The sequence below is a fragment of the Chanodichthys erythropterus genome, chromosome 17 (genome assembly GCF_024489055.1).
Source record: "Chanodichthys erythropterus isolate Z2021 chromosome 17, ASM2448905v1, whole genome shotgun sequence".
NCBI classification, from domain to species: Eukaryota; Metazoa; Chordata; class Actinopteri; order Cypriniformes; family Xenocyprididae; genus Chanodichthys; species Chanodichthys erythropterus.
Genome location: NC_090237.1, coordinates 27,925,272 through 27,947,500, shown reverse-complemented (window position 1 = coordinate 27,947,500; position 22,229 = coordinate 27,925,272). Strand labels below are relative to the sequence as shown.

The 22,229-nt window shown below is 34.9% G+C and overlaps 1 protein-coding gene across 4 annotated transcripts in view; it reads right to left on the bottom strand.

Moving 5' to 3' along the window:
- Positions 1 to 22,229, bottom strand: part of aplp1 (amyloid beta (A4) precursor-like protein 1) — a 76,954-nt gene that overhangs the window by 53,946 nt on the left and 779 nt on the right. The window lies entirely within an intron of this gene.

The window sequence follows — 22,229 nt, the reverse complement described above, 5'->3', positions numbered from 1 at the left end:
AGATAGATAGATAGATAGATAGATAGACCTATTAAAAAGACGGTTGTTAGAAAAATCTCAAAGTAAGATGTTCTTAACTAAACTTGTCAATTCTGTCGTACTGGATTGACCTAATGAAGGAAAACAGGGAGAAAACACACACACACACACACGGATTGTAGGAAATGTGGAAGTGAAGTTAATTTGTTTATGGAATTGCTCTTAAGACATTCCTAAAAAGAGGGAGCAAATGTCAACACACCACAGGCAAACAAGAAAAACATGTATGTCTGTTCCGTTTCATTTTTCTACACAAGGACAATGTGCAATCCACATGATTCAGGCTATTTTTTTTTCAAGGCTGTTTCGGTGCAGCAACTGCCCGTGTGTAAAATTAATACCGTCCTGCTACATTTGAAACAGTCCCCACTGGTCTTTCAAAAGCTTCTGTCTCCAATTATGTTTCTGTGCAGTCTGCAGATAAAGGAGTCACAGACAGGTTTTTTCCTTGAGATCTTGTGCTCTCTCTTAAAAGCACATTTGCATTTGACGTTCATCATCATTATGCTTTCTTTTCTTCTCTGCTCTCGTCTTTTCCTCACTCTCTCACTTCTCCTCACTTAGCGCATCTGTTCGGTTTGTATGCGGCAGGTTGCTGTCTTCACGTTGCTGTCTCCCTTGGATCTCTTTTGCATAAGGTACGTGTGTGTGTTATAGATCAGATGATGACCAACTGCAGCAGGTGTAAAGCCACTGCGGTGAGTGTGGATGGACTGATGTCCATGCATTTCAGTGACTGAATGATTTCAGGTCAGAGATTCATTCTAAAAAAATATAGCTATGGACAAATACAAATAAGATTGTGAATACAAATGTAAACAGCCCAGAGGACATTAAACCCCAATGAGAAGCACAGAGGTTCAATTTGCATTAGGTATCATGAACTAAAAATTAACAATATTTTTCACATTTTTTAATCTAGATTAAAGGGATAGTTCACCCAAAAATTTAAATTCTGTCATCGTTTACTCACCCTCAGGCTGTTCCAAACCTATATACATTTCTTTGTTCGTTGAACACAAAGGAAGATATTTTGAAGAAAGTTTTTAACCAGGTTGCTTTGGGGCACCATTGACTTCTATAGTAGAAAAAAATACTATGAAAGTCAATGGTGCCCCAGAACTGTTCAGTTTCCCAAAAGCATCCTTTGTGATCAACAGAATAAAGTAATGTATACAGGTTTGGAACAACCTGAGGGTGAGTAAATGATGACAGAATTTTTTTATTTTTGGGTGAACTTTCCCTTTAATGTTCGTTTATACATATATTAATGTTTATTGTTAATGCATGTTTATTTATAATACAGTGAATAATGTTAATTTATTCAAAATTAAATATTAAAATGTGTATTGACATACACTACTGATCAAAAATTTGTGATCAGAGAGATTTTTTTAAAGAAATGAATACTTTTATCAGCAAGGATGACACATTAAATTGATGAAAAGTGAAAATAAATAAATTTATAATGTTCTAAAAGATTTATATTTCAAATAAATACTGTTTTTATTTCCTATTGATTAAACTTAACGCACACTGTAAAAAAAGAATTGTTGATTTAACTTAAAAAAAAAGTAAGTTACCTGGTTGACTTAAAATTTTGAGTTCACTGAAATTAAAAATTTGAGTTAATACAATGAAGGCGATTGGTTTAATCAAAAGAAAATCAAAATACTATGTTATCTGAACATTACATTAATTACTGACTTTGATTTGACAAAAGAAAAAATGTGATAACAAATCATAAAAATATTTTTTACAGTGCAGTTTCCTAAAAAATATGAAGCAGCACAACAATTTTCAAAATTGATAATAATCATAAATGTTTCTTGAGCATCAAATCATCATATTAGAATGATTTCTGAAGGATCATGAGACACTGAAGACTGGAGTAATGATGCTGAAAATTCAACTTCGATCACAGGAATAAATTACTTTGTAAAATATATAATAATACAAAACAGTTATTTTAAATGAAAACAATATTTCTGAATATTACTGTTTGTACTGTATTTTTTTAAATCAAATAATTGCAGCCTTTGTAAGAGGCTTGTAAAATAAAAATCTTACTGACTGCAAATTTTTTGAACTCTAGAGTATGTAAAAAATTATAGTAACCTACATTATGAATTCTGTAAAAGGTAACTGATAGTTCTTGATACCAAATGCAATAAGTAATAGAGCAGGGACAATACATCGATTATCGATTCAATGAATCTGGATCGATCCTGATATTTTCTCTCTCAAATCGATTCTGAGCTTAGTTTTTAACAGCAGATGGCGCTCTAGGTTAGTTTTTAACCGCACACTCAAATGCTCATGAAGAAGAGTGCTGGAGAGCGCTCGTGTTTTTCGGCTGAGCCATGTAAGTGGTTAAATACACTTGCACCTCGGCTCAGAATGCTTTTATGACGCAAGATTATTTTAAACACAGCCCACTGCAAACACATTTGTAATTTGCTTCAACCTTTTCGAACTTTATGAACGATTATGAAACAGCAGTAACATTACGTGTGTTTCTAAAGCACGTAGTGCCATATGCTGTTAAAAACTAACCTCAGAATCGATTCGAGAGAGAACCGCGATACATTCAGAAAATATCAGAATCGTTCCAGATTCATTGTATCGCGAATCGATGTATTGTCCCAGCCCTAATAAGAAATGTAACCAAACTGAACATTATTGTGAAGAATTGCCAAATGAATGTATGCTAATGTCTGATTGTTGGACTGGAATGTTTTTGTCTAGACAAACAAGATGTTGATTGAAGAACATGTCCTACTTGGGAAACTTACGTCAGTATAAAGCCAAAAAGAATGAGCAAAACAGACACATTGTTTTCCATTTAATCTCATTGCTGTCTACGATAAAGTGTTATTAAAGATATTTTTCACTCCCATTGGAATGAACAAACATCCATAAGTAACATACAAAGTCACCATTCAATCTCATTTTGTGGCAGTCGGATTTTCGTTATGACACATGACTTTTAGACTTCCTCAGTCTTCACAGTTCTTCATATTTTCAGTAATACCAATTATACTAGATCAGTATACTCTTTGCTTTGATTTACACATCCACAGTGAATGGATTTAAAGCCGAACCGGATGAATCTGAGCTCTCGCCAGCATTGAGCTCTGATGTCTGCAGGCTTTGAGCTGTTGTGGATATGAAGAACTTGTCGAAATCAGAGGCTGGCATGATCTGGCACTCCCCAGAGGTGCGAAGCACTGGGTTTCCCTTCCTCGTTCTCAGAGTTTACCTTTGTTCACTTTGTTGTGGAAATTTCCACAAGGTCCAATTAAGCCTCCCCCGAATCTCGGCATGTGCGATAACACATTTAAAGCTTCTTTTTTTGATCAGCTCTTTCATCTTATCTCGTCACCAGGCCACCCTTCCCCCATCTCTCTTACTCACATCAAACACTTCTGCGTGTATTTTTGCCACTCCTTCCCCCATTCTTTACCTCACGCTCTTTCGGCAGCATCACTTGGCCACTGAGGCTGGTTGCTGTGGCAACATCTCCCAACGGAGCTGGCTACCTTCCCTGTTACCGTAGCAACTGGTTCCCTGCAGGATTCCAAATGAGCCACTCCATCTCTCTCTCTCTCTCTGTCTCTCTCTCTCTGCTTTCCATAATTGAACTGAAATATGCTTTCCTGGCTGCTTTATATTCAGTAGGTCAAAAATATAGCCCAAAGAACCAGTAAATGAGCACAGAGCATTAGAGCCATTGATATTGTTTGTTTGAATGCTACATCGCTCCCTCTTAAGATGCTTAGACACACATTTACAAGTGACTGATGTCGCCTCCACACAATGGCTCACGACATAATTAAACAAGAGCGAACAACCAAATCAGATAAAGTCCAACAATCTCAGTGGTCTAAATGGGTCCAGTGCATTTAACCCTGAATCTCTGCATCTCCAAATGCTTCATCATGTCCGATGCTTGAAATTAGCATCTTGCAGTTTTCCTTTTAAAAAATGGAACTAGCCTATTAAGTTACGCAGATCGTTCCAAACGGCCCCTGCCTGCTTTCTCTGAGAGTGTCATTACATGTGAAATATACAAGATCCGCTCCATCCTCCCTACCGCAGGACCCTTTAATATTCATATTAATATTCATCACAGACCATTAGCGAGTGATATTACTCATGTCTCAAATTGCAATGTGTAATTGCTGCTATTAGCAGAGATTTAGCAGTGGTGTTAGCATTAGTATTAATGCATAGACTCAGCCTTTATAATTTAAAATGTAACACAATGTTTGTTTTTTGTTTTTTTTTCTTTACAACTGACTATCCAAGATATGTAAGCTGTGTAGCAGTGTTGGTATTACTAAGTTAAACTATTAAAAATAATTTCCGTTAATTGAAATAACACTGAAATAAAAAAAACAATATAAACATTAGATGAAAATGAAAAAAAAAAAAAAAAAAAAAAAAGAAAGAAAGAAAATGAGATGTTGCAAGTGCTGAAATTACTAAAACTGAAATTAATATAAATTAAAGCTAAATGGAAACATTAAAAACACTAATAAAAAAACAACAACAAACAGCTGAATTACTAAAAATTAACTTACTGGAAATACACTGGAAATATAAAAATTAAAGCTAATTCTAAATACTAATGAATAATAGAATAGTATAGTACAATAAAACTATAAGACTAATAGCATCTTATTAAAGTTGTAATGTAATGGAAATTGCAACAGATATTCCTTCTTCTTTGTGATGCATATCTGAGTGAAATGGATTATCAAAAAAGAAGAAGAAAAAAGACTAAGTATTTAGTACATTTAAAAAATGAATAGGGTGAATTTCCATTTAATGCTGCTTTTATTCATCTTAGTTAATATTAACTAAAACATTTACTAAGTTGCCATATAGAACTGGGTGATATGGCATAAAATCTCGATTTTTTTCAGAACGATTGACCTATTCAATGTATATAGTGAACTCAAAAACTTAATTACAATATGATTCAAGTAACATTGTCTTTATTACAATCTGATTATAAAAGTTCTATTCCAAGTGCACCACACGTGAAGTGATCATCATGGTGTAAATGTAAAACAAATGACTTATTTGTTAAATATCTTTGAAGAAAATATGCATGGAATATTAAGGAAACTTATTTTAAACATATCCTATATACTCAGAAATAATATAAAATGAGAAAAATGGTAAATATTTATTGGCCAAAAAGCAATAGCAATAAATAACACCAGTAATAGGCTATTATTAAAAGAAAATGCTTCGTAAAACAAAAAATAATAGGCAGAATTCAGCCTATCACCATGCAAACATGAAATATCAAACAAACAGTAGTAGTTCTTTACAGGTTTTTGCATTCCATTGTGCTATTTTTCCTATTGTTTTAGCGTGTCTAACATCTTTTGCAGCATCTCATCCATGAAACGGCATTGTAAAAACATGGAGGTCAAGTAAAAAAAAAAAAAAAAAAAAGTTCAACTCGCATTTAATAACTTAATTGTAACATTTGCTAATGTTTTTATTCAAAATTGCTATTTCTCAATTTAAAAATAATAAAATCAAGGCAAAACATTAAATTCCAATTAATCAAAAAAAACAACAAAAAAAAAACGGAAACAAATGCCAAGCCCTATCATCATATAAAGCGATTGTGTCTCCTCAGAAAATTTGGACGAAAATTTGAACTCAGTATTGGCCGACGCTGTACACGTGAGCAGCACGACGCATGCTTGTGATGTTGACACGGGAACCAGCCAATAATGAGTCAGCGTTCTGACGTAGAACCAACCTGGAAGTGCTGCACTGTGTTTACTACCTAAACTGTTCTTTTTTTTTTTCTTTTTTTTTTTTGTGCACAAAATGTATTTTCATCGCTTCATAACATTAAGGTTGAACTACTGTAGTCACATGGACTATTTTAACAATATATTTACTACCTTTCTAGACCTTGAATGTAGTTATGACATTGTTGTCTATTGGGAGATCAGAAAGCTCTCAGATTTCATCAAAAAATATCTTAATTTGTGTTCAGAAGATGAGCAAAGGTCTTGCAGGTTTGGAATGACATGAGGGTGAGTAATTAATGACAGAAATTTCATTTTTGGGTGAACTAACTCTTTAACAAATGTAAACAAATTGGGTTTGGAAATACATGAGGTTGACTAAATCATTCTGTCTAATGTCTAATTTGTACCTGGTTAGAGTCAGGCTGGATTCGGCCATTGTTCATTATCTGCATTACACTCTTTTTGCACTAATGGTTCCAGAGCGAACCATGTCAGATTGTACAAAAAAGCACTGTCTGTATACTGTATATATACAATGATCTATTCTTCAGACCAAGCCTAGAGGTTTAATACTTTCCCATTTCTGAAAAGAGAAAAATGCTCTGTAATCTATGCTGAATAGAGAAGCACGGTTCAACAATTCATTCAATTATCTGTGCTTGTATAACATTTTGATAGCTACAGAACTCATCTCAGCTCACAGTGGCAAGTGTTTACAAATGCAGTTTTCTTGCTGCGTCCTTGAGACTTCCAGCCGGTGTGAAATATGCCGCCGGTAAAAGATTGTGGAAAAAACACATTGTATGAAAGATCACACCGCAAGGATAAAGCACAAAGGAAAAAATGAATTGCTGCTGTGAAAAGCAAACATTTTAAAAGCCAAGAACAAGCCAAGATAGACCATAATGCTGCGGTGCAATGGTTCGAGGAGAGAGAGGTTGCGGAGAACATTGAGTTCTATTAGAGACAGGAGAGCTGTTAGATTGACAGAAGTAGCTGAAGAGATGGGGAGGGACAGACGGAGAATGAGTGAAGTGGGCAGAGATGATAAATATTTTATTGCAAAACAAACTGAGATGATGGAAAAAAGAGGGGAAAAGCAGTGGTGGGCCAACTGAGGATGGACACATGGTGTGGAAGGAGACAGGAGGGGCGGTGGAACGAGGGACGTTCGAGAACAGAAGAGCATGACAGAGGTACCCAAGCAGATCCGACAAGCAAGAATCCAGACATTTCCAAGACCCTACATAATTGATGGAACTGCAGCAACCAGCCATCTTTTTTTAAAAACGTGCCGAGTGTCACACACAACTACATTTTGGGGTCTTGATACATAACAGTGTTGTGCAAAAATTGAATAACTGTATCTGTATTCAATTCAAGAATGTGAATTTGAATTTAACCAAAGACTACAGATATAGATAGACGGTTCACTCCTATTAGCTATGAATGGGAGAAAGTGCAACACGCAATATGGCGGAATATGTCCCGCCTTAAGTTAAAGAGCTAATCGCTGATTGATTAAGTCACTGCATCACTGCAGCTGCCGTTAGAGGCTCCAGTTCCCATAGAAACCTGAGACTCGTGCTTAGGACATTGCAAATATGGCTGCCGAAAGGGACTTTGATTTAACTGGCCACACCCCACAGGAGGTTGAATGTAGAATTTGAATTGAAATGAATTTACTTAATTGTAATTCAACAGAGGTTTTCTTCCAACCATTTCCACAAACGTTAATGTATTCAACATGATGAAATACATCAACTATATACAATTATTTAAATTTAAATACAAATCAATCTACACTACTGTTTAAAAGTTTGTGGTTGGTATATTTTTATTGTTTATGAAAGAAGAACCTTCAAGGCTGCATTTATTGATTAAAAATACAGTAAAAATCACAATATTGTGAAATATTATTACAATTTAAAATATATTGTTTTAATAATATATTTAAAATATTTTACAATTTAAAATATATGTTTTCTATGATAAAATATTTTAAAATGTAATTTATTCCTGTGATGCAAAGCTGCATTTTCAGCATCATTATTCTAGTCTTCAGTGTCAGATTATCCTACAGAAATCTTTCTAATATGCTGATTTGCTGCTCAAGAATAAAAATTCTTATTATCATCAATGTCGAAAACAGTTGCATTAGTTAATTATATATATATATATATATATATATATATATATATATATATATATATATATATATATATATATTTTTTTTTTTTTTTTTTTTTTGGAAACTAAGACACTTTTTTTAAGATTCTTTGATGTATAGAAAGTTCAAAAGAACAGCATTTTTTTAGAACAGAAATGATGTCTGTGCTGTCACTTTTTATCAATTTAGCAAAGAATGCTTAGTTAATATTAATATTAATTTCTTTAAAATAAATTATCTTACTGATCCCAAACTTTTGAACAGCAATGTATGGCCTTCAAATATGTTTCAGACAAGACTTTGTCAAGCCAACATTTAAAGTTAGCAATTTTTCCTCATGTTTGCTACCTGAATTAAAAATCAGCAAAAGATATTAAATTTAAAAGGAATTTAAGGAAAATTTGATTCTGAATGGTGCACAACCCTGGCAACACCACTCTACTACAAAAGTCCCTACTGATGGTGATGAGGCAAATTGAACAAGCCGAGATCTGAAAATTACCCATCTTGCTCAACAGCGGAGTCAGAACTTTTTTCATATGTCAATAGCCGACACTGTGAACAAGGCAAACCCTGAGACAAGAGCTGGCAAGAAGGAATGTCACCTGACTTTTTCAATCAAAACATATAAAAACCTGATGCAAACTCGTGGTTATATAATAAACACAGACAATGCATCATTTTGGAACAAATAGATACTTTTCTAAAGAAAATGTGAGCGATTCCTGCTTGTGCAAGAGCTTGTTTTGTTATTCGTTGTTGCAGTTGTCATATAATGAGTAATGACATAAAGGTTTGGCAATCACTGCATTCCTCATATGAGATTTGACATTTTATGTCCAGGTGATACTCAAATAATAGGCAAAACATCATCATTTGCATAACGTGTTTTGCATTTTACTCTGCACCAGCAAATGATGTACAAAAAAAGTGGACTCCAAAAAATTGGAATCAACCTGTCGTCTTTGATGATGCTTCAGCTCTAGCCAACATGTTTCCTGGGGGATTTATTTCACGTGGAGTCTCAGTGGTGTGTGTGCGAACCAACATTTCTCATGAAGGACTATATATTTTTATTCCAAAGAATTCCTTCAAGGTTGCCCTAAATCTGTCTTCGATCTCACAAATCCATCTTATCTTGCCTACAGCTATTTGCCTGCTCCATTTGCTATAAATCTATTATCACTCCCCATTTAGCCCAGTTTGCATTGCACTCTTGTATTTAACCACATTTCAAACCACTGATCTAAACTTGCCCATACAAAACCACTGACATTTACAACAGAAATACTGCTGTAATATAATATAATATGTGCTATTGCTGTAAACTACAGGGAGCCCTTTCTTGCACATTACTATAATATTAAAGGTTACAATTAACAACAGAGACAAACTATTAAATTCAGTTGCTATTTTTCTATTTGAATTGCAATTTACTGGTATTTGCGCCATTATTTAACGCATGTCTTAACCCATTTTGCGACCTGGCTGCAAATTTTACTGCTATTAGGACACACTGCAGAGAACAGAGAGCACGTTGTAGAAGGGAGAAAATATTTTCCACTCATATTCATTTCTTTGGAATGCCAGAGGAAGACATTATCCGAACATATCATTTGCCAAGCCATGTTGGCCTATATAGGCCTATATATGTGTTTGTGTTTGTCAGATTATATGTAACAAGTTGCGCCTGTTTCGAACCGCACCTGATGAGCGTCAGCTCTGCTTATTTGCGACCCAACGCTAATTTGCACTGCTCTTGGTAGATTGCATTAGTTATTATGTAAATGATTTGACTGCGTCTGTGTTCTTTAATTTTCACGTCAGCAGCATTTGTGGCATTGCGCTATTTTGCCCCATTTAGTAAATCTGACCCTTACTGTCATAACTTGCTTTTATGACAAATTTATTTAAACATATACACTGCTCAAAAAAATTAAAGGAATCAGAGAATCAGAAAAAAAAAAAATTCAGAGAATAGCATCAAAGTCCTGGGATATTGATCTGGTCAGTTAAGTAGCAGAGGGGGCTGTTAATCAGTTTCAGCTGTTTTTGTGTTAATGAAATTAACAACAGGTGCACTAGATGGGCAACAATGAGACGACCCCCAAAACAAGAATGGTTTTACAGGTGGAGGCCACTGACATTTCTTTCCCTACTCATCTTTTCTGACTGTTTTTCAGTAGTTTTGCATTTGGCTAGGGTCAGTGTCACTACTGGTAGCATGAGGCAATATCTGGACCCTACAGAGGTTGCACAGGAAGTCCAACTCCTCCAGGATGGCACATCAATACGTGCCATTGCCAGAAGGTTTGCTGTGTCTCCCAGCACAGTCTCAGGAGCATGGAGGAGATTCCAGGAGACAGGCAGTTAATCTAGGAGAGACAGCCTGGACAGGGCTGTAGAAGATCCTTAACCCATCAGCAGGACCGGCATCTGCTCCTTTGTGCAAGGAGGAACAGGATGAGCACTGCCAGAGCCCTATAAAATGACCTCCAGCAGGCCACTGGTGTGAATGTCTCTGACCAAACAATCAAACACAGACTTCATGAGTGTGGCCTGAGGGCCCGACGTCCTCCAGTGGGCCCTGTGCTCAATGCCTGGCACTGTGGAGCTCGATTGGCATTTGATATTGAACACCAGAATTAGACACTGAATGACTTGCCTGAGGTAAATGTAATGCTATGTGAAATATCTTTCTCAAGCTGTTTCATTGAACCGCAGTTGTAACACTGATTTTGAGAGATTACACGCATATCCAGATAGCACTTTTTCGCGTTAGCAAACAGTGTTGCATTACCGCATGTGCCCGGTTCTGGATTGGAGTGTGGCTCGCCTGTGACTAACTGTATGTGTCGTCTAACTGCATGAACCAAACCGTGACGTCCGGACCATATGGAATGCATGTATCGTTACATTCCATATATCGTCGCTGCCTGATGAAACTCACGTATGTCCAAAACAATTACTTTTCAAGAAGTGAAAAAAACACCGTATTTCAAAAGCAGTTGAATGTAGCGTTGTCATACTTGGTACGGCAGCTTGACATGTAACCATATACTTGCCAGTGTAATGATATAATCCACATTTGACCAAAATTGAGTTTAAATGGACATACGTGCATATTTTACAATAACGGTGGTCGATACGCGTTCTTCCGATCATTAATTAGAATGGCCAAGTCGCGTTTCATATTGAGAGATGAATACGCTCAGTTTATTAAATAGCCTACATCTTAGTTTATTAAATGAGCTTAGTTTATTTAATATTAATTATAAATTTATTAAATGTCTCTTGCAAACTATGAAGGGACAATGAATCAATACACTGACATGGTAATGCTAGACAGATACTTTGTTTGCAAAGTCCTACCGTAATTTTGTCTGGCGTCAGGGGGGAAACGTTTACCTCGATAAAGGAAAGTCATTGTCTAACCAGGCTATGTTTATTTGGCAATGTAACCTCACAGTGTTATTTGGCTATCCAGTGCTGAGCTTCGATGAAACTTCATGAGACCGGCGAGATGCTTCCACAGGGCGGGAGATACGCGGCGTGATTGACAGCTTTGACACCAAATAGATATACGTGAAAATCAGATGACATGATTTCACAACTTTTCATTGGCCATTTAGATATGTGAAGCACTGTATACGGAAATGAACCTGGACATTCAATCCGTCGAAAAATCTAAAAATCGGCAAAATGGACATACGTGGTTTTCATCAGACAGCGACGATATGTATTTACAGTATATATATATATATATATATATATATATATATACAGTATATATATATATATATATATATATATATGGCTTCTGAATACATTATACATCAGTGCCTACATTTTATGTTCATTCATTATCGTAACTCCCTTCATGTTGAAATAGGTTCTTGGTCACTAAAATGCCCAGCCTGGTTTTATATAATATGTGCTCTGAAGACTTGCATGCTCATGACATCTCTCCACTGGCCACCATCTCCCACCAGGCCATACATGAGTGCGGATCACTGACAGAGATGAATGGGATCAGGCGAACAAACCAGGGCCAGCGGGGTTAGGATTTCTCCCAAAGCTAATATCGCTCTATCTTCCTTACACTCTCCTCCCATCCCCTGGCTTGCATTTTCATCTGCCATTATGGTTTCTTTCTATGTAAACTCTCCCTCTTTTGCTCTTTTTTGAACACTTTCTCTCTTTTGATCCATTTCCCTCCAGTAGAAGTCTAGAGCAGTGTTATCAATTTATTGCAGCAGCTCCATAGGCTGTCTTACTAAAGCCTCCTACTGGGAAGCCAAAACTTCAGCCTTAATTTTTAGCCTCACAATCTCTGAAAGTTCGAACAGAAACCAGAGCCAATTAGGCTTTTCCCTGGCCAGGCTGAAGACACAGACAGAGACCTACACTGAATTTTATTCTCACTTATAGGGCTGCACAATTATGATATCATAAAAATAACTAATTTATTTATTTATTCATTCTGATTAATACAATTTACATTAAAAACACATTTAAGTAGTGCCATATTCTTTATGTAGGCTACACATCCACAACTAGCAGAGAACTGTGTTCCTGAACAGCTACAGTGGTGCTCAGAATTATTGGCACCCTTGGTAAATATGATCAAAGATGACTGTAAAAATAAATCTGCATTGTTTATCCTTTTGATCTTTAATTCATTCACTTTCATTGAAGGAAAAGAATTGAAAGTGGGGGGAAAATCACATTATGAAATAAATTTTTTTCTCCAAAACATGTTGGCCACAATTATTGGCACCGCTAGAATTTTTTATGAGTAAAATATCTCTGAAGTATATTCCCGTTCATATTTACATTTTTTTAGCACACCAGGGTGATCATAAACATGAAATTGTCCAGCCAAATCTTCCTGTTCCACAGGAGTATAAACATGAGGAAACACAAAGGCCAAATTCTCTTAATCATTCATCACAATGAGTAAAACCAAAGAATATAGTTCTGATGTGCAGCAAAAGATTGTTGAGCGTCACAAAGTAGCTGGCTGTAAGAAAATAGCTAAAGCATTGAAAATCCCTATTTCCACTATCAGGGCAATAATTAAGAAGTTCCAATTAACTAAAGATGTTACAAATCTGCCTGGAAGAGGACGTGTGTCTAAATCGTCCTAATGTGAAGTGAGGAGGAACGTTTGAGTGGACAAAGACTCTCCAAGGATCACAGCTGGAGAATTACAGAGATTAGTTGAGTCTTGAGTCTCAGAAAGCGTAAAAAAAAAAATAGAAAACTGCACCTACATCCCCACAAGCTGTTTGTGAGGTTTTCAAGAAAAATCCTCTGCTCTCATCCAGAAACAGTCTCCAGCATATTCAGTTGTCAGACAAGACTGGAACTTCAAACTTGACCAGCTTCTTTGGTCAGATGAAACTAAAAAAAAAAACTTTTTGGCAGCAAACCCACCAGATGGGTTTGGTGCACACAGGGGTAAAAAGTACCCCATGCCCACAGTTAAAAATACTGCTGGATCATTAATATTGTGGGCCTATTTTTTTCTGCTGGAGGTCCTGGACATCTTGTTCAGATACACTGCATCATGGATTCTATCAAATACCAAATCAAAACCTGACTGCTTCTGCTAGAAATCCAATAATGGGCTGTGGTTGGATCTTCCATCAGGACAATGATCCAAAACAAACATCAAAACCAACACAAAAATGTGTCACTGAGCCCAAAATGAAGCTTCTGCCATGGCCATCTCAGTCCTCTGACCTGAACACTAAAGAAAATGAGTGGAGTGAACTGAAGAGAAGCATGGAGCTGGGAATGTGAAGGATCTGGAGAGTTTCTGCATGAAGAAATGGTCTCTGATCTTTTGTCAGGTGTTCTCCAAACTCATCAGGTATTATAGGTGAAGACTCAGAGCTGTTATCTTGGCAAAAGGAGGTTGCAAAAACTATTGAATAAAAGGGTGCCAATAATTGTGGTCAATGTGTTTTGGATATAAACATTTATTTCATAATGTGACTTTCCCCCCACATTCCCCCCACTTTTTCTTCAATGAAAGGTTAGATTTTTGCTAATTTTATGAATTAAAGATCAAAAGGACAAACAATGCAGATTTATTTTTACAGTCATCTTTGATCATATTTACCAAGGGTGCCAATAATTCTGAGCACCACTGTATTATATTATCACTTGGCAGCACGAAAAACAAAATTCAAAATTTGAACAAATGATACACTGAAACCAAAGCCGTCTTTCTGAACAATAACTCTCTTAATTACCAATGTTTCTGTGCCTTGTAATGGGAGCATTATAGATTTTTCACATTGATCACATGCATTTTATATTAGGTGTTTCACTGTCTACACTGCAAGCAAACAGCAAGACATCTAGCAAATGGCTTTTCGCCTGAGTAAGGTGATTTTTATTCAACACTGACTTTTTGTGGGTCTCTGCGAAAGTGAATCATAAAACACACATCAGACTGCTGAATCTTCACTCTTTTTTAGCCACTAATTTAAATGTAATTCATGTGCACAGCTGATCTGTGATTGGTTACAACTACTGCAAAAAAATGTAAAATAAGCAAATGGAAATCACTAATCAACACCTTTTCACAACTACTTAAACAAGGCAGTCATTAGTGTAATCTTCAGTATTTATATGGTTGATTTTGTATCTTACTTGCCTGCATTTCAGTGTAAAAAATCATGAAATGCAACATTTGCATTCAGTATGCATTTTTTTTCTAGCCTTACCCTCATTAGAAGGTGCATAATAAAGGTGCTGGAATTCATCAGCATGGCTGCCTTGGATTTTATTATCAACAAACAAAAGTGATAGTGGCTGCCAAATAAGCCACATTGTTTAAAAAGACATAATGCCATCAGTGAGAGTTCCAACGGCATCTCTTTTAAATGAGCAGTGTATTTTTCTTTCATAGTCAGAGAGCATGACAAGGAATACAACTGACAAAGAATACAAAAACGGCGGGAAGGAAGAGGAATGATGCACTGAAATGGTGCATTTCATACCCTGTAGCAAATGCACATGGCGGAGCAAAGCACACTGGGAAACATTAGTGAAACCTGATTATCTCCCGGCTCGGAAATTAATTAAACGAGAGGGGGAATCTGGTGGGGCTTGCATGCTCGTATCTGTTTCAACAAATCCCCTGCCCTGCAGCCAGAATCGTTGTGCCTCTGTACCGACAGGGCCGCAGTCTACTGGGAAGAGGTGAGCATGTTGGGCAATTTAAAAATTCAAGCACATCACCACCCAAGGGTCCTCCCTCCCATCCATGGGTCTCTCTTTACCTGATTAACACTGTCTTACCCCTCCACCACCCTCTGCTAACAATGACTACATAAGGACGTCCTGTGGAGCAGTGGCGGCTACATAAGCGGGGAAGCACAGGTGTCACTTATCAATGTCAAAACTTGCTTTTTAATTTTTGTGTCTGTTGTTCTTAAAACTGACATAACTTAATTAAATAATTGACTAAACTCATAAAAAAGTAATAATATAATTGTTAATATTTTTTTATTTTAATTATTACTTAATATTCTATCTACAATTTTAATTTATCATTATATAAATTATATTACTAAAGTTATTACATTATATTTTATTAATTTAATACAATGATTAAATTATAGATGTATGCAAAAATGTATGTATTCATAAAATTATTATAACAATAGATTGTATATTTTAGGCTTTAAGTAAAAGCATTAAAATGATAAATAAATAATATTTACAATATGTAATGATAAAAAATAATGTAATTTAATATTTAAAAATGTAATTATTTTAATGTTTTTATAATTAAAGTTATTTAAAATATTATTTAATATTTTATGTAATTTTAAATTATTAATGATATAAATGATATTATAAAAATCATACTAAATTTATTATAAATAATATTTACTATATGTAAAGATAAAATAATGCAATTTAATATTTTCTATGTAATTATTTTAATATGTTTTTATACTTAAAGATATTTAAATTATTATTTAATATTTTCTATGTAATTTTAAATTATTAATGATATTACAAAAATCATACTAATATAAATAATACACAAATAATATTTACTACACATAATGATAAAAAATAATGCAATTTGATATTTAAAATGTAATTATTTTAATATTTCAAAAATTAAAGATATTTAAATTATTATTTAAAATTTTTATGTAATTTTAAATTATTAATGATATTATGAACCTCATACTAATATAAATTATAAATAATATTTAATAATAAAATAATGTAATTTAATGTTTAATTTCAATGTTTTTATAATTAAAGTTTTTTTAAATAATTATTTAATATTTTCTATGTAATTATAAATTATTAATGATATAAATGATATCATAAAAATCATACAAAAATTTATTACATTGTATATAAAAAAGCTGTATTAATAAAATATATCATTTAACAATTTATTGGACAATGGGCTTTTCAATAAATGTATAAAAGTCTATATATTTGCTTCTAATATCAAACAAACAAACAAACAAACAAAACACAGAACAGTTAATCTACCATTGCGATAAATGAATCATCCAGGAAGTCTACGATCATCCAAATGCAATGTACATTGTTCCTGAAAAACTCAGTCCAGATGTGCTCTATAATTGAGCAAGATTTTCAACTTTTGGAACCATTTCATGCTATGTTCCCCGAGGGGCTTCGCAGTACAGCTTCATCAGGTCTCAGGTTCCATAATGTGGAGTCTCTCCTCTGCTTCTAGAAATCCAATATCAAAATGTTCTCAGAGGAATCTCACACTCCCAACAAGCTACACAACAGGCCACAGTTCAGCTGTTTCCTCCATGCATAAACATAATAAGAAAGAGCACTGCAGCACTCAAACCCCCCCAAAAGCATGAGAATAATCCTCGGTTTCGAGCATCAACAAACAACCTCTTCACAACAGTCTAAACATTGCTTTCATGAGGGGAGACAACTCCCAGAGAAGATTACGTGAGGTACATCCTAAGATACGGTGAAGAAAATGAAAACCACATATTGGGGGTGAAAATTGAAGAAGTGGTTTTAAACAGGGAGAATCTATCATGCTCAGTTGCGACGGCAAAACCAATGAAGCCAAGACTGACTCTGACTGTACAACACAACAGAGTTACTACTGCCAGCAACGGTAATCCTAGTAATGCTCTTACCAGCCCAGCGTAATTGAACAATGAAAGATGGGTTTATGGCTAATAAATTTAGGCAATCTTCACTGGTGGTTAATAAATAAAGAAGTATATAATCCTCTTAAGATATGACTGTCAACTTTTTGCATGCTCCCACTTTCAAATAACAATAGATGGGATTTGCACCTCATCCAGATTATTGCTAAATGGAATTATGCTCACTGTTTCACATGACAAGGTGACCTTAAAGACTCTCACACTTATCCCACCAGCTTTCATCTGCCGTACAGGTGTACTTCAATGGAGCTACCTTTGTGAACAGATACATGGTTAATCAAAGAAAAAATACTGCTACTGCACTAATGCTATCTTTTGAATGTAATATCATTTTTCATTAAAATATTCTCTCAGACTGAACAATGGTTTCACAAATCATTTATTGTATCACCCATATGTCATGAATGAGACCCAATATTTCTATTTTGACATATAGGCTAGGGTGATATTATATTATATTATATTATATTATATTATATTATATTATATTATATTATATTATATTATATTATATTATATTATATTATATTATATTATATTATATTATATTATATTACATATTGTCTGGGAGCTGTGTGATCTTTTAATGAAAACAGCACTCCTATGGTCATGGCGGCTGAGCGAATCCACCGCATATTTTTATTTTTTACAAATACTACACTTCTTGTACCACGGACTGTAGTTGTAGTGCGAGAATGTAGTTGTTTAGACCTGAAATATGTGACTCATATTTAGTCATATTTAGTGCCTGTTTTACAACGTTTTTGCAGAAACGTGCTCCAGGCCGTCAGCGGCTGTTCAATGCTCGTGTACCCGCCGAGAACAGCTTCATCTCAGCCAGTGTTTTGGGGATTTGTCGCTGGCTCTTATAGTGGTTAACCATGAGATATAATTCATTTTGGGTACATAAAATGGACAGTCTTTGGTCTTATTAATCTATTACTTGTTCCTGAGCAAATCGCACTGCTTTTGTACGTTTGACTGATTTGTACAATTGTGTTTATTCCTATTGTCATTTATAATGGCTATTGTTGTTAATTTCAATAATGTTGTTCAGTAAATATTTAATTTTATATAAATAATATGTTGTATTTGCTATTGAGAAAGGGTCCATTAGTCCGTAATATGGATTGAGTGAAAGCTACATTAATACACCATTAGATGGCGGCACAACTTTTAAATTGAAGACTTTCAAGACTGTTAAAGACTTTTAAATTGAAAGGGACTTTTGTACACAAAGGACGTTGTTTTGGTGCTGTTATGGAAAATTCTCTAAACTGTAAAAAGGACAAATACAAAGATCGCTTTCCTCAGCGGACATTCAAACTGATTTTTATAATGGATATAATATTATAGACATCGACCTGAAGAATGAATGTTATATCAGACACAAGTAATGCTTGCTCAGGTAATCTCTCTCTCTCTCTCTCTCTCTCTCTCTCTTTCTCTCTCTTTTAATAATACTAATATAATAATTATAATAATATTCAATCAACATTCCTTTGTTACTAATTCTAAAGTGACGTTTTAGAATTATTATCAGAGCCTTGGTCAAACTGTCAACTTGAGTCAAACTGTCAATTCAAATCCAAGGCGGAAGGAAGTAGTTCTGCATAAAAGAGGGTTTTAAAGACACTCAATTGTTGTTTTTTATTCATTTACACACTCGTGGCATCGAACTGTTGTATAAAAGCAATATCACACTCATAGCTGTGCAATATGGCTCTATATCAGCACGCTGTGATTACCTACGGTCGTATGACAGCCATGCTGATATACAGCCATATCGCACGGCTACGAGTGCATTATATTATATTATAAAGATGCCAACGTTGGGAAGTAAATTAGCACCTTCACTTTTTACATTCAGGTTTCAGCAAAAATATTTATGTAGGTAAACACTGATCATTATTACATAAATATTGTTATGTCTGAGTATATAAATGATTATTCATCCTTTTGTTGTAAGTGAAAAACTATGTGCAAAACATGTCTTGATCATTTTAAACTACAGTTTTGTTCTTGCGTTAAACATTTTTAATCATCTTAACAACAATAGCTGTTTGGTCAAAACAATTTGACCAAGTGGTTTCTCTGATTGAAAAAAAAAAAAAAAAAATCTTATCATGCCATTTCAAAGCAAATACATAATTATCAATTATCAATATAAAAGTTTAGGGTGTATTTTTGTTCAAATGAAGTCTCAGCTCACCAAGGCTGCATTTATTTGGTCAAAAATACAGTAAAAACTGTGAAATAAAATCACAATTTAAAATAATGGTTTTCTATTTTATCCCTGTGATCAAAGCTGAATTTTCAGCATCGTTACTCCAGTCTTCAGTGTCACATGATCCTTCAGAAATCATTTTAATCTGATGATTCAGTGCTCAGGTAACATTTCTTATTATTGTCAATGTGCAGCCAAGTCATTTAGAGTATCAGTGATGTTGTCTGTGTTGTAAACATTAAATATAAAGGAACTGGATCTACACACCTGAATGTGAAGATGGAGAGCATATGAAGAAGACAAATGAAGGTCAGAAGAAAAAAAAAAAATCAGTTGATCACCAAAAAAAACCTACACTAGTCTGCACATATACAGTACGCCATCATACTTCCTTTCTGTTTAATAATTTATTATAAGTGCACATTGCTAAAGGCACCGCTTTAATAAACATGAACAAAGAAAGGGTATCCCCTCATAGACTCCAATGACTGCCACACCAAAAACCCATCTTATCTAACCAGCTCTACCATCAGTGTACGGACACACTGGGTCACTGCGCGATGCAGGTGACAGTGGGTTTCCTAGACACACCCTAAAGACTCTGCTATTCATTTCCCATGAGGCTCGACGGCAGCATCTGTGGCCCAGCAGCTAGAGGTGAGTGCTGACGCATTCAGACAGCAGGAGGGGGACAGAAGTCAGCCCGGTCTCCCTCCCTCTCCCTCTCCCTCTCCCTCTCCCTCTCCCTCTCCTTCTCCTTCTCCCTCTCCTTCTGGATATTGCTATCTTTTAAGCTGGTGATGGTGTTTACTATTATACCACTGTGCTTTCATGTATGACCCAAAATACAGGTTTTCTAGGCTAGATATACACCAAGCTACAAACTAGTTTCAAATGTGGTGAGGTAAAGAAGAAGATGAGTATAATAGCACAATATTGTTATCATGTTTTGTTTCTAAAGACATTTGTAGATTTAATGGGTTGGTTTACCCCCCCCCCCCCCCCCCTGTCATTAAGTATACTCACCCCTCGTTTCAAACCTGTAAGACCTTCGTTCATCTTCAGAACGCATATTAAGATATTTTTGATGAAATCCGAGAGGTTTTTTTATCTCCCATAGAAAGCAATGTAATTACCACATTCAAGGTCCAGAAAAGTAGCAAAAACATTGTTAAAATAGAAAATGTGACTACAGTGGTTCAACTTTAATTTTTTGAAGTGACGACAATACTTTTTGTGCGTAAAAACTAAACAAAAATAACGACTTTATTCAACAATTTCTTCTCTCCAGTGTCTTTTTGCTACGCTATTTACGTCCAGCGCTTCCAGGTTCTACGTCAGAACACAGATTCGGTATTGGCCAACGCTGTAACACGTGAACAGCACGACACATACGTGTGCTGCTGACGCAGGAGCCAGACAATAATGAGTTGGCATTCTGACGTAGATCCTGGCAGCGCTGGACGTAAACAGCATAGCAAATAGATTTCTTGTCACTTCATGTTTTTACTATTTTTCTGGAACTCGAATGATAATTACATTCTATGGGGGATAAAAAAAACTCTCAGATTTCATCAAAAATATCTTAATTTGTGTTCTGAAGATGAACGAAGGTCTTACAAGTTTGGAACGACATGAGGGTGAGTCATTAATGACAGAATTTTAATTTTTGGGTGAACTAACCCTTTCAGATTATTAGCTAAGTTAAGATTTAATTACACTAACTTCAATTAAACTGATTGAATTCTAGGAGACATGACGTGACTTCATAAAGGGAATTAATATTAAGAGCAGAGCAGTTTCAGAGCTGATTGATTATTGGTCATTGATTATACTGTGTGAATGACTGAATAAACAAATTAACAAAACTGATTGAAGAAAAACTGCATTTTCTTGTCTGGTAACACTTTACAATAAGGTTGTGTTAACATTAGTGAATGGATTGAATTAATTGTAAATATTTCTATAGCGATTTATTTATCTTGGTTGATATTAATGTCTTGGATGGATAGATGGATGAATGGATGGATGATTATTTTTAATGTATTATAGTATATTTAACGTACTTTTGTAAACACACACACACACACACACACACATATATATATATATATATATATATATATATATATATATATATATATATATATATATATATATATATACACACACACATATATGGTGGCAATAAAAATCCCTTCGGATGCAGTAAAATATAGATATGTGTTCTTTTGATCTTAACCTGATTTATTTCCAAGAATTTAAAGGGATTTACTACATTTATATCCTGACAGACAGACACAATCCCAAACCATGCTCAACACTTTATCTGCATGTGGCCAAATCAAGCATCATATTACATAAAGTCTTTATATAATAAATAAATCTGCCCCATTATTCTGTCTTTTTCCATGAAGGATTTCCAACCCTTCACTAAAACGCACAAACGCTTCATCATCCAATAATATTTCCCTAATCATTATGCAAAACAACAACAACAAAAAAAACAAATAAGCATCTGGCATAATATGTTTGAGTAACATAATTTGTCCATCTTGGGCCTGAAGGTACAGCAGGCTTCGTCAGCACTGCAGGCCGCAGAGGATGCAGCATATCTAATAGCACTGAATCAACAACCCCCAGACATCATTCAAGCATCAGGGTTGAGACTGTGTCTGCTACTACAATCTGTTCTGCTTAATGTCAGCATCTTAAACTATTTTATCTAAAGACCACTCTAAAATGTCTCATTTTACTGATACATTGAAAAACATAATCATTGTACTGATACATCA